This window comes from Cnephaeus nilssonii (genome assembly GCF_951640355.1).
Source record: "Cnephaeus nilssonii genome assembly, chromosome: 6".
Taxonomy (NCBI): Eukaryota; Metazoa; Chordata; class Mammalia; order Chiroptera; family Vespertilionidae; genus Cnephaeus; species Cnephaeus nilssonii.
The window spans coordinates 3,098,293-3,113,443 of NC_137077.1; the positions used below are offsets into that span (position 1 = coordinate 3,098,293).

Genomic DNA, 15,151 nt, shown 5'->3' on the forward strand with positions numbered 1-15,151 from the left:
ACAGGGGCCTTGGGCAAGTCTGGGTCTGGGAGAGCTGAGTTCAGGGGGAAATGCAGGGCTGTAGCTAGGCGAGGGGGTGCATTCTCAGAGTAGGATGGCGGGGCGGGAAGTAACAGCATTGGATGTGTTGGTTTACGTGCCTTGTACAGAACTCTTCTTTGAGGACAGGGACCCTACATCCATACTTAGGGCGCTGGTGGCCTCTGAGCACATGCTTGTTAAATGGTGGAGCCAGGAAACCGAGTCAGTCGGGGATGGACAACGTGGTGGGATAGAAGTTGAGAGAATGAGGTCATTTTGTGCTATCCTCAGTGTTTTTTCAAAGCGCACAGGTCTTCATTTCTACTCCTGTCTGCCTGGTCTCGGCATCATCTCTCCCTGGGAAGCACTGTAGTCTGGCATCCCTGCTCTCCTTTTGTGGGTACCTTTCCCTGGAGCCCCTGGCTCACTCCTTCCCTCTCCTTCAGGTGTCACCTATGACCTTCTGTAGCCCCTCTGTTTACACGTGCAGTCTCCTTTCTTCCTCCACCCTCACCCCTTTCCTTGCTTTAGTTCTCTGTAGAGCAGCTTCTGTGTGATTGCGTTTCTTTGTCAGTCACCTGCCCTGGAGCACAGACTCCGCGAGGCAGGGTTTTTGTCTCTTCTATACCGTTAGATGCTCCAGCACGAGAACATCGTGTGACTCAGGGGTCCCCAGAACATAGGTGTTGAAGGAATGGAAAACAAGCAGTAGACTGGTTGGATGATCACGGCCCTCCCAATGGACAGAAGCCAGTTTAATTAAAAAGAAAACCCTCTTGCCCTCACCAGTTTGGCTCGGCGGATGGAGCGTCGGCCTGCAGACTGAAGGGTCCCAGGTTCGATTCTGGTCAAGGGCACATGCCCAGGTTGCGGGCTCAATCCCCAGCGGGGGGAGTGCAAGAGGCAGCCAGTCAATGATTCTTTCTCATTGTTGATATTTCTATCTCTCTTTCCCACTTCCTTCCTCTCTACGATCAATAAAAATACATTTAAGAAAAAGAAAAAAGAAAACGCTCTTTTGATTGTTGTCTTGATTTATTTATGAAACCATCTTTCTTTTTTGTTTCGGCACAAAACGTACAATGTACGTGTTTACTGAAAACTTTGGACTGGGGATCGCACAGCCAGCCCTGTCCATCCTTTGTCCACACGCCCAGTCTCTCGTTAGCATGTTGGAGTCTAAGCAGAGCTTAAGGGTCACTTCCTTTTATGAACAAGCACACCTAAGGCCCAGGAGTCGCGTGCTCAGCCCCAGGTCTTTCTGCTCCCTCTCATTAGAGTCACACCAGAGCCCGGGAGGGACCCAGCATTTAACGTTCCCTGAGTGAGGCAGCTTCCATGCATCAGCTAAGCTCGTCCTCCTTTCGCGGTCTGCAGGTGGGCCTCATCTTCCTGTTTCGTGAGTGGGAACCAGAGGCACGGAGCAGTCATGGGGTTTGCTTGGGCACATGGCTTGTAAGACCCAAGTGCTGAGTCAGCCCCATTGGGTTCCGTTCCTTGCCAGCGGAACACTGTGCAGCCCCTCCCAGGTACATGGGAATCTCCTCCTCCACATGGTAGGGGTGTCTGCAGCAAGCTCCCAGATCTTGTGTTTTTAAACTTTTTTTTTTTTAATTGATTTCAAAGAGGAAGGAAGGGGGAGAGAGAGAGAGAGAGAAACATCATTGATGAGAGAGAATCATTGCCTCCTGCATGCCCTACACTGGGGGTGGAGCCCACAACCCGGGCATGTGCCCTGACCGGGAATCGAACTGTGACCTCCTTGTTCATAGGTCAGTGCTCAACCACTGAGCCATGCCGGCCTGGCTCTGTGTTTTTGGAAGATGCTGCTGGTCAGGCCCCCCCATGTTTGAGTTTTCCTGCCGTGAGTCCCTTCTCGGGTTGACCTTTGTCTGCGTGGGCAACGCTTTCCCCTGCCCAACATCACTGTGTACTTGAGTGATTCTCCTGGGCTTTGGGTAACAAAACAAATCGAAAGCTCAGTGATTATGGGATTTGAATAATTTATGTCGCAAAAGATAAAAAAGTTAGGCCTCACAGAGGAAATTTTAAGGGGTCGCTTAAGTACCATCACTTTGTCGAAACTGTTCAACTGCCAGCAAAGCTTTTTCGCAAACAAGTTTTCCTGATGCTCTGCCGCCAGGCAGCCTTGGAGGTGAGGATGCAGTGTGTCCAAAACCAGTCTCTGGGCAGGAGGAAAGGTGGCCGTTTGCACAGGAGGACAATTATTCCATGGGAAGAGGAGAGGAGATACAGTGAGTAGGGCAGGGGAAGGGGATCAGGGAGGAGGCAGGCCCTAATCTGCTGAGGATGCCCCGGGACTTGGAGGTTTCCTGAGAAATCCATTCCCTGGCTCCATTTCTTCCTTCAGCAGCTGTCACTGAGCAGCTGCAGGTACTGTGATAGGCACCAGGGTTTCCCAGGAGCTAACAGCTTCATTGGGGAAATACGGCACCATAGAGGAACTATAAGGAGACAGGTGGGCAGAGGGTCACCAGCATGGTGGGGGGTAGAGGAGGCTCCTCAGAGGAGGTGACACTTAAACCGGGCCTTGCAGGATGGGTAGGAGTTGACATGGAAGGGCAGTCTCTGGTAGTAGCACGCAGCATGTGTGGTTGTTCAGGGCCTGGTAGGAGGCTGAGGCTGGCTAGGCAGGTAGGGCAGGCCAGAGTGGATCCCCAGGGCTGAAACCTGTGGGTTAAGGGTCTTCTGTAAGTATACACTGAGTGGCCAGGTTATTATGATCTCTGAACGCTTGTATATATTAGAGGCCCGGTGCATGAATTCATGCGTGGGTGGGGGCCAGCCTGCCTGCTGGTTGAACTCCTGGTCGAGGGGACAATTTGCATATTAGCCTTTTATGATATAGGATATACACTGAGTGGCCAGATTATTATGCGTTCAGAGATCATCATCATCTGGCCACTCAGTGTAGTTAGAGGACATGCAGTGGAGACGAGGTTCCAGGGAGGGTGGTGGGGCGTACTCAGGTGAACGAAGGGAAAAGATGGTCACGTAGCTACAAGATGCCTGAAAAGGTTGTATGCTAATGATAGAAATGATGCTGTGGTTCTTTCCCGCCTTTCCCACACTGGGAACACAGTCAGCGCAAGGCACTCTGGGACCTCGGTTATACTTTTTGAATTCAGTTTGGCTTTTATGAAAAGTCTCAAAACAATTCTTGTTGCATGAGTGTATGTTTCCATACTTCCATCAAACTCTAAAGCATACAAGGTCTTATTCATATCAGATTGCTGGTAAAATTAGAGAAAATTTTCAAAGCGTCTTTTCCTTCCTTTTACTTTCTTTGTCTCACGTTTCTCCGATAGGGAAAAAGCCTGGAAGACTGTCAAAGAACTTGCTGTTCTCATAAGTATTTGAGGAGAACAGTGTGAGTCATTGTAGCTTTTTGCTGGTATTTCAGTATCCGGTTTATTTTTAAACAGTTCTGTGCAACTGGAGTTTCTTCCATAGTTTCTGTTACCATGGCTCCATAATATTTCCTCAAATCTGCTTATTCATACTTTCACACACTCCAGCATCGACTTTACAATTCCTTCGAGTCAGAATATCTTATTCATGATATCCAAGAATGTTTGTCCAGCTGCAATAGCATTTTCTCCAAAATACATTTTCTCCAAAAGTTAGTTGCTTTTCCCACTAGAGATGCTGGGACGAGAGAGCGTTTGGTTCTGTGAAGGACATGTGCAGTGAGTGGGGTGGCGGGCTATTCGGGGGCTCTCCTCGGAGGTCTTAGAGGAGACCAGTGTCACCTGTGAGGAGCCGCTTCCCCTGTAGATGCCACAGTTGAAGGCACAGGGTGGCAGAGCTGCCACATTTGCTTGGGAAGTGTGGCCTTAGGTGTTTTGGTCCAGACATCCACAGACCCTGGGTTGTTGGTTGTCTCAAGTGTGCGCATGTTTTTGTTCTCACTCTTATTTATTCATTCATTTGTTTTTGGACTTGACTGAGACTTCCACTTTGGGACGGTCTCTTGTTTCAAGAATCTGCAGTGAAAAGCAAAGCAGTCCCAGTCCCGGCGGGCACGGGTGAAGCTGCCTGGCACTCCCTCCTGGCATTCGGACCTTCACGGAGATATTATTCTGCTTTCGTTGCTTTGAGAAATGTGTGTGTATAAGGATTGTTCAGGACTTAAAGAAAGTCCCAGAGCAATAGGGACTCATAGACATAGTTTGTTTCCAATGTCTACGTTGACCTCTTCCATTTTGCAGGGGTAACTGGGTTCTCCTCTGACACATAAATGTAATATCAGACTAGAGTCTGGGTGTGTGCTTGGGGCTTACCACAGGGGACTCGTCTTGGCCAAACATTTTCAAATTCCACTATAAATATAAACGCTGACTGAGCAATGATAGAGCAAATCCTAATACTTGAGAATTTAAAGTATGGTGTAACTGGCTGGACCTTTTGTCTACTAACAGTTGCTTCTACTAACAGGACCCCCTTTGATCAACAAAAACAAAATGAAACATGGGTCTGGGTGCTCGGAGGCTGCCCAGGAGGCTCCAGGTGGGAATGTCTTCCCACAGTGACTGCAGAAGCTGACCATGGTAGCAGACCTGCCTTTTCAAAAGTCACTGAAAAATTACTTTGCTCTCATCTGAGCAGTCTGTTTTCTTTGCTGGGTAATCCAGGGGCTGTCAGTATGCGGCTTCCTAAGTGCGGGTGCTAACAAAACCTAACTGTAAAGCCACTGCTTTTCTTCGCCATCACTTCATTTATAAAGATCCCAGCATGTATTGTCGCTTTCAACAAGTTAAAGAGGACCTATCATGGGTGAGATACCCCAGTGGGATTTACTTTCCAGAGGGGGGAGCAAACTACTTGGGTAAAGAAATTCAGGTAGCCATGTATGTTTTAAAGAAATATACCAAGAGAATAGAAAGTAGCAGGGGAGAGGGGGAGGTGGGGAGGGGGAGCTGGATGCAAGAGGATGGTCAGAGGCTTCTCTGAAGACCTCTTGGCCGTGGGCCAAATGCCGGCAGGGAGCTGGCCACGCACTTACCTCAGAGAAGAGCTTTCCAGGGAGAGGGAACAGCATGCGCAGGAATCCCGAGGCAGAAACGAGTTTGGTGTGTTCCAGAGACAGTGGGGGCCATGTGGCTGGAGCAGATCGGGGCCAGCCAGTGAGGAAGGCTGGCAGGGGCAGCGGGGCCAGTCATGGTGGGACTTGCAGCAAAGGGCAGGGTTAGGGCTTCCCTCGGAGCGCCAGGGGTTGGAGCAGGAAAGTGACGCAGTTTAAGTGTTGAAAAAGGTTGCCCTGTGGAGACCAGAAATTGGAAGTGAGGGGGGGTTTTCTGTTCTACCTAACATTGGGATTTTTTTTTTTAAAGCGAACCTATTGACATTTTAGCTTTGAAGTTTTAGAGTTATTAATACCATCTGCATCCCTGGGGATTTGGGATTCTGTGAAGTTTTCTGGGCTCTTTTGGAAGAGAGGTATTGTATGTGTAAATAAATACACTGGTTATTAATAACAATAATAACAGAATGATCTCTGCATGGTCCTGTCAGTTAAAAATATACCTAGTCAAAGTGTGCACCATAGATCTCAGCCTAGCCAGCAGCTGAAGATGACAAGCTGTGAGAAATTCATCAAGTTTAAACCTCATGGGGATTTCTGTGTGGAAATGGGGCACCACTTCCTCCTTTCTTCCTCACTGTTCCTGTTTCGGGGTGGACACCCAGCCCTGCTGTGTAGCCCTCTGAATCCTGCATGGTCCCACTGACACTGGCCTGTACCCCTCTCTGAACCCATTTTCACACCCCTCACCCACTCTTCCCTAAAGGCTCTTCTTTCTGGGATGCCCTGCACCCCTCTACACCTACCTGATTCCTCTCGGTTCCTCAGGAGTCAGCTTGGTGTCCTGGCTGGGAAGCCGCCTGTGCTGGGTGTCCCTCCAGGCTTGCTCAGCACCCTGGTGGACAACTACCCCTGAGAAAGAACTTGGAGGGATCATTTGTGGGGTTCAGAGATAATCTGCCCACTCTTTGGAGGCAGGACTCAGCCATTTGCAGGTGCACTGCTCTCACCTGATAGGTCACAGCTCACTGCACCCAGTGTTGTCACCATGCCTGACCTCCCAGCAGCCATTAAGAGGGGGTCTTCGGCCCTAGCCAGTTTTGTTCAGTTGGTAGAGTGTCGGCCTTTTTACTGAAGGGTTGTGGGTTTGATTCTGGTCAAAGGCATGTATCTTGGTTGCAGGCTCAATTCCCTGTGCCAGTTGGGGCGTGTGTGGGAGGCAACCAATCGATGTGTCTCTCACATCAGTGTGTCTCTCACAACTCTGTCTCTCGCCCTCCCTTCACTCTCTCTAAAAATCAATGGAAAAAATATCCTCCGGTGAGGATTAACAAAAAAAAAAAAGCGGGGCGGGGGGCGGGGGGGAGTGCCCTTCAGTGAGAAGCCCTGGGACCCAGGGTCAGAATGCATGAGGCCATGGTTACTGACAGTCATGCTCCTTTTTACTCGTTTTATAAAATGTGCATGCTAATTGCTGTCGACTTTCCCTTTAAGCCTTGGGATTTGTATGTGCAGGACTTGTACCCCAGGTGACGTCCTGTGCCACCAGCATTGGACGTAATGTCTGGGGTGTGGATGTGCTCAGAAGCAGGGGCTTGCTTCACAGTGGGCCTCTGGGAGTGAGGTCAAGCTTGGACTTTGGGGTCCTGGCCAGGACATCCTCGCAGGGTGGCTGTGAGGCTCAGATCGGATAGAGGAGGAAGGCACTTTGCAGCCGTGAAGGTCACTGCCAGTGCACAGCGCTTATAATGACTTGGCTGTAATCCACTCAATTCTCCCATAATCTCTTGCCAGTAGGAGGCTCTTTTAAAACATTTTAAGCTCAGAAATCTAAGAGTTTGTTTAATCCCGCGCTCTATTTTCAAGTAAAGATAGCAGGGTGCTGAAATGATGCCCAAGGTCGCATAGCTATTTAATGGCAAATTTGGGACCAGCTTCCAAATTTTGGCTCTGAGAGCCCCTTGTAAGAGTAAAAACTGACTTCTGGGTCATCAAAAATTAAAGTTTGTTCCATGTAGCTTTACTGATTTTGTTTGTTTGTTTGTGTTGTGTGAATGTCTGTTTTTTTATTTTTAAATTGTATTCCCAGCAGGGTATACCCAGTGGTTCCCTAAGCCAGACTGATTAACTACCACCATTCTTGTCTCTTGGGGGGAATTAATTGTGTTTAGACAACCACACCATCCCAGGAAGTTTAAAGGACATTTGTCCACCAGGATGTCCATGTGTGGATAACTAGTGTCAAGGTAGGGTTGAATGGATTGAGTCTGAATACTCTGAAAACTTACACATTAAAGGAACTTTATGTTTAAAAAGCTATAAATGTTTATTCACTTGAAGTTTCTTAAAAACAAACAAACAAAGCAGCCACCTGATTTCTGTACCTTCCAAGGGAGAAATTGGAAGCTATGGTGAGGCTCACCGTCTCCACTACAGCCCCGGTCTCCTTTCCGTGGAACCTCATTCCTTGCTTTCCCCCTTTCTGCCCATTTCTTGTTCATGTGTCATCTTGCACGTGCTATTTCACCTCCTGAAATGTTCTGATTCATCATGTGAAACAAACAGGACCCCCAAAGGCAGCAACATTTTTCTGCCTGCGTGTTTTTGGGGTCATTTTTTCTCCCGCGCCTCATAGGGTATATTCCCATCCTTTCTCATGGGTGCGTAACCTGCCCCTTAAATGCAGATTGAGAATGCCAGTTCAAAATCTTGCTTTTTAAACTGTCTGAGAGATTCACAAACTGTCTTTAGAACGCATGCGCCTAGAGCCCCCAGCGAAGTAGCAGGACAGAAATTGGGACGCTGTATGAGCCGTGGCATGACTGTGACTGGGAAAGACCCTGACCCCGGAGGGCCTGGCCCACCCAGTCTTGATGTTTTACGGCCATTAGAAGTGACAGGAAGACGGGACAAAGGGGCACTGCTTATGCTTATGCAACTGGAAAAAGCAGACCCCACATGGCTGTTTGCTGTAAGGACAGACTGGACATGGCAGGAGAAGAAAGGGCGGGCTATGAGAATGCAGGTTGGTGGAACAGAACCCTCGTTGGTTTTTTTGGTTGTTTTTTTTAAAATATATTTTATTGATCTTTTACAGAGAGGAAGGGAGAGGGACAGAGAGCTAGAAACATCGATGAGAGAGAAACATCGACCAGCTGCCTTCTGCACACCCCCTCCCCGGGATGTGCCCGCAACCAAGGTACATACCCTTGACCGGAATCGAACCTGGGACCCTTCAGTCCGCAGACCGAGGCTCTGTCCACTGAGACAAACCGGTTTTGACAGCCCTTGCCACCCAAAAGTGTAGACATTTGGACTTGAACTGTCAGGGTTGAATGAGCGAAGCTGAGGAAGCGAGGTGTCACCCGTGAGCGGGAATGCGCCTGCTTCAGAACTGATGCTGTGCTGAGCCCCGGTGTTGCCGGGTTTGGTACTGTGGAGTAGCTTCTCTGGGTTGGTCTGTTTAGAAGAATTTGTTTTTCTTTAACCGTCCCCAACACAATTGTTTTTCCTGCAGGAGGAAGAGGGTTGCTCTGTACTATATATATAAAAAGCCAGCGACCGGAACACTGTAACGAACAGAACTACTGGTCGCTATGACACCCACTGTGGCCAGCGTACTGGCTGATTGGGGGGTGGGGCTGGCAGGAAACCTCCCGCGGCCCCTCCCCCTGGCAGGCCCGCCCCCAATACCAATTGATACCAATTGGGGGCAGGGCCAACTGGCCCACCACCCACAGCCCCTCCCCATGGCTGGCCCCATCCCCAGTCAGCTCCCACCACCCCAATCGGCCCACGGCCCCTCCCCCAGCCAGCTCGGCCCCTGATTGGCCTCCCACTCCAATCAGGGGCAGGGCTGGTGGCCAACCGCCCGCGGCCCCTCCCTCTGGCTGGCCCCGTGCTCTATCCGCCCCCCCCCCCATACCAATCAGGGGCGGGGCCGGCTGGCCCACTGCCCACAGACCCTCCCACAGCCAGCCCGGCCCTGATTGGGCCTCAATCGGGGCCGGGTCAGCCAGACCACCTGTGCACGAATTCGTGCACTGGGTCTCTAGTTGACTAATAAAATCAGATATTTTTCCCCCACTCTTTTTCTCTTTTCTTTCTTTCTGTCATGTTCAAAAGCCCGAGCCATGTTTGTTCTCATTGAAATGGTTGTGTCCTAATAGAGTTCCTAAAGTCTCGTCTCACCAGCTCCTCCTTCAGTTTGCAGCAGGTAGTTCTGTGCCACCAAGTGCTTGGAATTACTGAAACTGGTAGTTTCAGGAGATGGTTTCCACGGCAACCCCAAGCTCTTTCTGCCCAGAGATGCTGACTGTTTTTCAATCTCTGGAAGCACTTGAGTGTGCCCACTGCCCATCCTGATGGGTGCTGCTAGAGGACCTTCCCAGGCCTCCGAGGGCTTCCCTGAGGAGGCAGCCTTTAAAACCCAGCACCGAATCCTGTGCACCGAAAGGTGGTGGGTTCGATTCCTGGTCAAGGCACATACAGACTGATTCCACAGATGAAAAAAAATAGGTTGCCAGTTTTATCTGCAATTGGGGCATGTATGGGAGGCAACTGATCGATGTTCTCTCTCTCTTTCTCTCTCCCTTACTCCCTCTTTCCCTCCCTCCCTCCCTCCCTCCCTCCTTCCCTCCCTCCTTCCCTCCCTCTCTCCCTCCCTCCCTGTTTTCCTCTCTCTCTAAAATCAATGAGCACATCCTCAGGTAAGGATTTAAAAACAACTGAGCACTGAGCACCTGGAACTAATACTAAGTATTTATTGTAAACTAATTGAAAGTAAAACAATGAAGAATCACTCATCAGGAAAAACAAAACAAAAAATCAAGCACTTTGCAGTGAACAACCTGTTTGCCGTTGTTGAAGTCAACACACTACGCAATTTTCCAGAGATACAAGTCACTTGATTTGCGGATCTCTATCTCTTCCTTTGAGGAATGTTCACTTTTCCAGATGAAAACACTGGAAACAGAATAGGCTGTGCCAGCTATTCGAGCCAGTAGGAAAAGTGTCCTGTTTTGCTAATGGTGCAAAGCGGTGTATTACCTCCGGCCTTACTCCCTGAGCACCCAGCGGCTCGAGGCTGGGAGAAGCAGGGACCCGCCCTTTCTCGGGTGCTTGATGGGCTGCCCGGCCGAGGCTGGAGGCAGGGCGGACCCAGGACCTGGGGCCCCAGCGGTGCTCAGGCCGTAGGGCGGAGCGGCAGAGGGGGGCTCCCTGTGTGGCTGGTGACACAGCTGGGGCCTGAGCCACACATCCCCACTGTGGTTGCCGAACCCATTTGTGGTTTAGTTGAACGTGTGCAGTAGTGTTTATAAGAGAATTCTAACCACTAGAGTTAAAACATCTTCACATAAATGCTCCAATTACCTTTCATCTGTGGAACCAGTCTGTATAAATAAATGACCCAGACTCTTCAGTTCAGCTTCTCTCATCCTGAACCCAGGTCTTTCTCAGGTGACTGCCACATGTCAGCCACGGGATGGGGACTAGAGCAGTGAACAGAGCAGACAAAACCCCTGCCCTCCCAGAGCTGTGTTCCGTGCGGCGCGGTCAGTGAGCAGCACAGCTCAGTAAACAGTGTAGCTTGTTGGGAGGAAGCGTGTGCTTCGGAGAGGAAGCAGAAACGGAGAAGGGGCCGGGGAGTGCCCAGGGGGGGATGGGTTGGAGAAGACCTGCCTGAGCTGGGGCTGGTGCAGGCCTGAGGGGCCAGGGCAGCCTGCCTCCTGTGTGGGCTCCCTGGAGGGAGACCTGGAGCCGAAGAGCAGTGTGGCTGTGCCTGGCAGTGCCCCCGGCAGCGGAGGTCTTAGGCTGGAGCTGGGGCAGTGGGGGGAGGCACGGGATGAGGGCTGAGAGGAGGTCACCGTGGGGGTGAGCAGGCGGCTGCACTCTGCGGAGCACTCGGGGGCTTTTGCTCTGCTTAGGAGGGGAGACGTGGTCTGACATGTTTTCAGGGGGTCACTATGTTGAGAATAGACCGAAGGGACGAGGAAGCTGGGACAGCTGACAGGAGACTACTGCAGTGACCCAGGGGCGAGGCGAGGGTGGACCGGACACCTCTGGCAGGCAGAGCAGGCGGGCTCCTGACCGTCAGTCCTTGAAATGGGCGGATGTCCCTTCTCGAAGCTGTGCTGTGGTCATGCGGGGCACAGGCACCCTCCCTTCTTTCAGCACAGGCCATTCATGAAACAAAGTGGAGTCTTTTTGTTCACTAGTTTATGTATTCTAAAAGTAGTGCTTGCCTGCCTATAGTCACAGTTTTCAAATAGATGAGGAAGTTATGCGGTGAAATGCTAAAGTCCCCTGCCCACCCCCATAGCACTCCCCGGAGCGAGTCCGAGACCCACTGTGCTACTGGAGGAAAAATTCCAGCCTCGGGTGCAGATAAGATAGGCTGTTGAAAACCAACCACGTGTGCACACCTCATTTCAGACTTCCCTTAGAGCTGTTCTGATGGGCAGGCGATGTGGGTGCCTGATTGTTGGGTAATACCGGTGGGATCAGACTGTGTCTGCTGCTAAAACCCAGTTTTCCCCTGGTGTGTGGGAACATCTCATGTCTGTGCACAGCCTGCCCACCCCTCCTCTCCACAGGTGGGCTGGCAGTTTTCATTTTTATCTTGTTAATCCTCACCCGTTGATTTTTAGAGAGGGTGGAAGGGAAGAGAGAGGAAGGGGTAGAGAAAGAGAAACATAGATGTGGGAGAGACACATCGATTGGTTGCCTCCCACACGTGACCTGACCGGGGCCGGAGATCAAACCTGCAACCCAGGTACGTGCCCTTGACCAGGAATCGAACATGAGAATGAGACCCTTTGGTGTGCGGGTTGACTCTAACCACTGAGCAATGCCAGCCAGGACCAGTTTTCATTCTTTTTTTAAAAAATATATTTTATTGATTTTTTACAGAGAGGAAGGGAGAGGGATAGAGAGCTAGAAACATTGATGAGAGAGAAACATCGACCAACTGCCTCCTGCACACCCCCTACCGGGGATGTGCCCGCAACCAATGTACATGCCCCTGACCGGAATCGAACCTGGGACCTTTCAGTCCGCAGACCGATGCTCTATCCACCAAGCCAAACCGGTTTCGGCCCAGTTTTCATTCTTGATGGACAGGGAAGTGGTTTTCAGTGTGTATATTTTGTTGCCTCCATGAATACCTACATTTGACTCTTGGGTGAGTTTGTCTGTGGGATAAAGTTTTAGAAGAAATAGTTGGGTCAAAGGCTATAGGTATTTTCTTCTGTTAAATCTGTCACACATTGAGAAGCCTGTAACAGTGCGTAAGGGCAAGTATGAAATGAGGGTGCATACATGTGCTTGGTTTTCAGCAGCATTTCTTTTATTTTTTAATCCTCACCCAAGGATACATTTATTGACGAGAGGGGCGGGGGGGGGGAGAGAGAGAGAGAGAGAAGCATTGATGTGAGAGAGAAACATTAATCAGTTGCCTCTTGTATATGCCCCGACCAGGGATCAAACCTGTGACCTAGGTATGTGCCCTGACCAGGAATGGAACCGGCAGCTTTTTGGTGTATGGGACGACATTCCAACCAACTGAGCCACCTGGCCAGGGCCAACAGCATCCTATCTAATAAAAGAATAGTATGCAAATTAACCATCACTCTGCTACACCATAAGCCACACCCACCAGCCAATCAGGAGCAAGTATGCAAATTAACCCAACCAAGATGGCTGCGGCCACAGAGCGAGCAGAAGGCTTGGGTTTCCCCAGCAATGGAGGAAGCCAAGCTTTCTGCGCATCCTGGTTGGCCCAGGCCTCCACTCAAGGCTACAAAGTTTCAATTATAGAAGATAAATAAATCCCAACAAAAATGGCTGCAGCCATGGAACTGGAGAGAGCAGGAGGCTTGAGTTGCCCCCGATGATGGAGGAAGCCAAGCTTTCGCAGCCCTGGCCTGCCTTGGCCTCCACTCAAGCTACAAAGTTTCAATTATAGAAGATAAATAAATCCCAACAAAAATGGCTGCAGCCAAGGAGCAAGCAGGAGGCTTGGCTCCGCTCAAGGCTACAAAGTTTCAATTACAGAAGATAGATAAATCTCAGATACCAGGGCCTCTGCTTGGGTCGTTGTGGGGCGTGGCTGGCCTGCAAACCACCACAGGCCCCTCGCCCAGGCTGCCCCATGCCCCAAGGGAACCCCCACCCTGATCCGGGACATGTGTTTGTAGAATGAATGGGTAAATACGTCCTTACTTAAGAAATGATCCTCCCCTAACTCTGGGCCAAACAGTGACTTAGAAGGAATTATAGTCATTTCCCAATTAATGATGAATTTTCCACCCTAATATAGGCAATTATACTATAATAACTATGTGATGCCAGGTGGGTACTAGACTTATCGGGGATCAGTTTGTAAGTTATATAAATGTCTAACCACTGTGCTGTACACCTGAAATTAATATGAAATTGAATGTCACTGTAATTGAAAGAAAAAAGCCCTTCAACCTGTTAAAAATTAAATAAAAGCATTTTCCACCCTGGAGAATGAATTAGAAGAAACAAACCTTAGGCGGAGTGTGTGCTCGCTCCGAGTCCTGCAGGGCCGCACAGAGCCTGGCAGCGTTGTGGGGGGTGGGGGGGGGCAGCTTCGAGGACACCTTCCTGACGCTGCCTGCGGGGACCGAGGCCTAGAGAGGCCTTTCTCCGGAGGCCGACCAGGGGCGGCGAGCAGCGGGCGCCTTCGCTCAGAATGTCCTTGCCTTTTAGTAATAGCCTTTGGCCCAGCAGCCTGTTCTGTTGCTTTTCTTTTTGGGAACGAATTGAGGGCATTCAGAGGGAGCTGGATGTACTTATGTAATTTGTACCTTTTGTTTCCTGGATACCTGTTATCAGGCTCAGAGGGGAGGAGGGAGGTCCCGCCTCCCAGCCTGGGCCAAGGGCGCCCTCGGCAACCTCCGTTAACCTCTGAGACTCTGAATCATTTCAGGAGTGGCTCTGACTCACCAGCGTTTATATACGTCAGTGGAATCCCGAGAGCTGGACCCGTGTCTCCTGCCTCTGAGAATGTGTATTCAGCAGACGTTGATGGAGGGCTGCTAGGTGCCAGCATCACGTGGAGGACCCCGGTGTGTTTTCAGGAGTGGGAGGCGGAGGTGATGATTTGTACATCCTTGTGCTTTGATTGTCTTGCTGTCAAGCTCGCTGCTTCTGCAACCTCTGATGGGCAGACAGGTTCAGACGGAAGCCCCTTGTCCCTGTCCCTCGAGCAACTGAATTTAAGGTCTCCAAGGGGACTGGCGTGCGCAGGAGCCTCCGACGGGAGCATTCACTGACATTAGAGTTCATGGAGCTCACTCAGCATTCTGTTTGAGTATTGGGTTTCAGTTTCTCTAGGAAGAAACAACCAGTCACCCACTAGGTAGTGGACAGTCTGAAATACACTGAAGTGCCACTCCGTCCAGTCCTCGGAAAGAGCGGTACTGACTCACCTGTCCCTTATCATCCCTGAGGCATTCACAGCTCAGGAGGGAGCGCCGGGGATGACCTTGCCTCACAGGACAGGCTCTCAGGATGGCTGAGTCCACAGGGGCGGAGCCCAGATGCCACACTGTCTTCCCAGGAACTTCACCTCCTGTGGAGCAGCACCTAGTTAATTATTAAATGCACATTTATGGGGTTGGCTTTGATAACCACATCTCAGGAACACTCAGTACCGTTTGGCAGTACAGCCAGCTAGTTTCACAGCCTGGGCACAGCCTTGGTGAGGGGTGGGTTTGGCTCAGACCCTAGCAGAGCGAGGGAAGCAGGACCAGGAAGTTGACCCGGCCAGATCTCCTTTTGAAGGAATGGACCGGAAGGTTCTCTCGTGTTCCCCTCAGAAGCCTTGGTTTCCCCCACCGTATCAGTGGGTACGAAAGCCAGATTCACATTTCTGCATGGAAAAAATCTGAGTAATATTCCCTGACAGGCCCAGGGCCTTGGGATATTTGGGCAGCGATATTACTAAGACAGCCCTGAGAACCCAGCCCCTTCCCGGTGGGAGCAGCCTCCCAGCCAAGCAGGGTTCCCAGGCCTGGGAATGACTTGGGGCTGGTCATGCAGTGTCCTGCTGGAGTC

At 50.6% G+C, this 15,151-nt stretch overlaps 1 protein-coding gene across 8 annotated transcripts in view; it reads left to right on the plus strand.

Moving 5' to 3' along the window:
* The window catches only part of PACSIN2 (protein kinase C and casein kinase substrate in neurons 2), a 114,497-nt gene that overhangs the window by 72,760 nt on the left and 26,586 nt on the right, over window positions 1–15,151 (plus strand). The window contains exon 1 of one of the 8 annotated variants that reach the window (XM_079774563.1): window positions 14,046–14,160. The exons of the other annotated variants lie outside the window; for them this stretch is intronic. The gene's annotated coding sequence lies outside the window, so the exon portion shown is untranslated. Of the gene's footprint in view, window positions 1–14,045; window positions 14,161–15,151 lie in introns of those variants that run through there. 8 annotated transcript variants of the gene reach the window in all.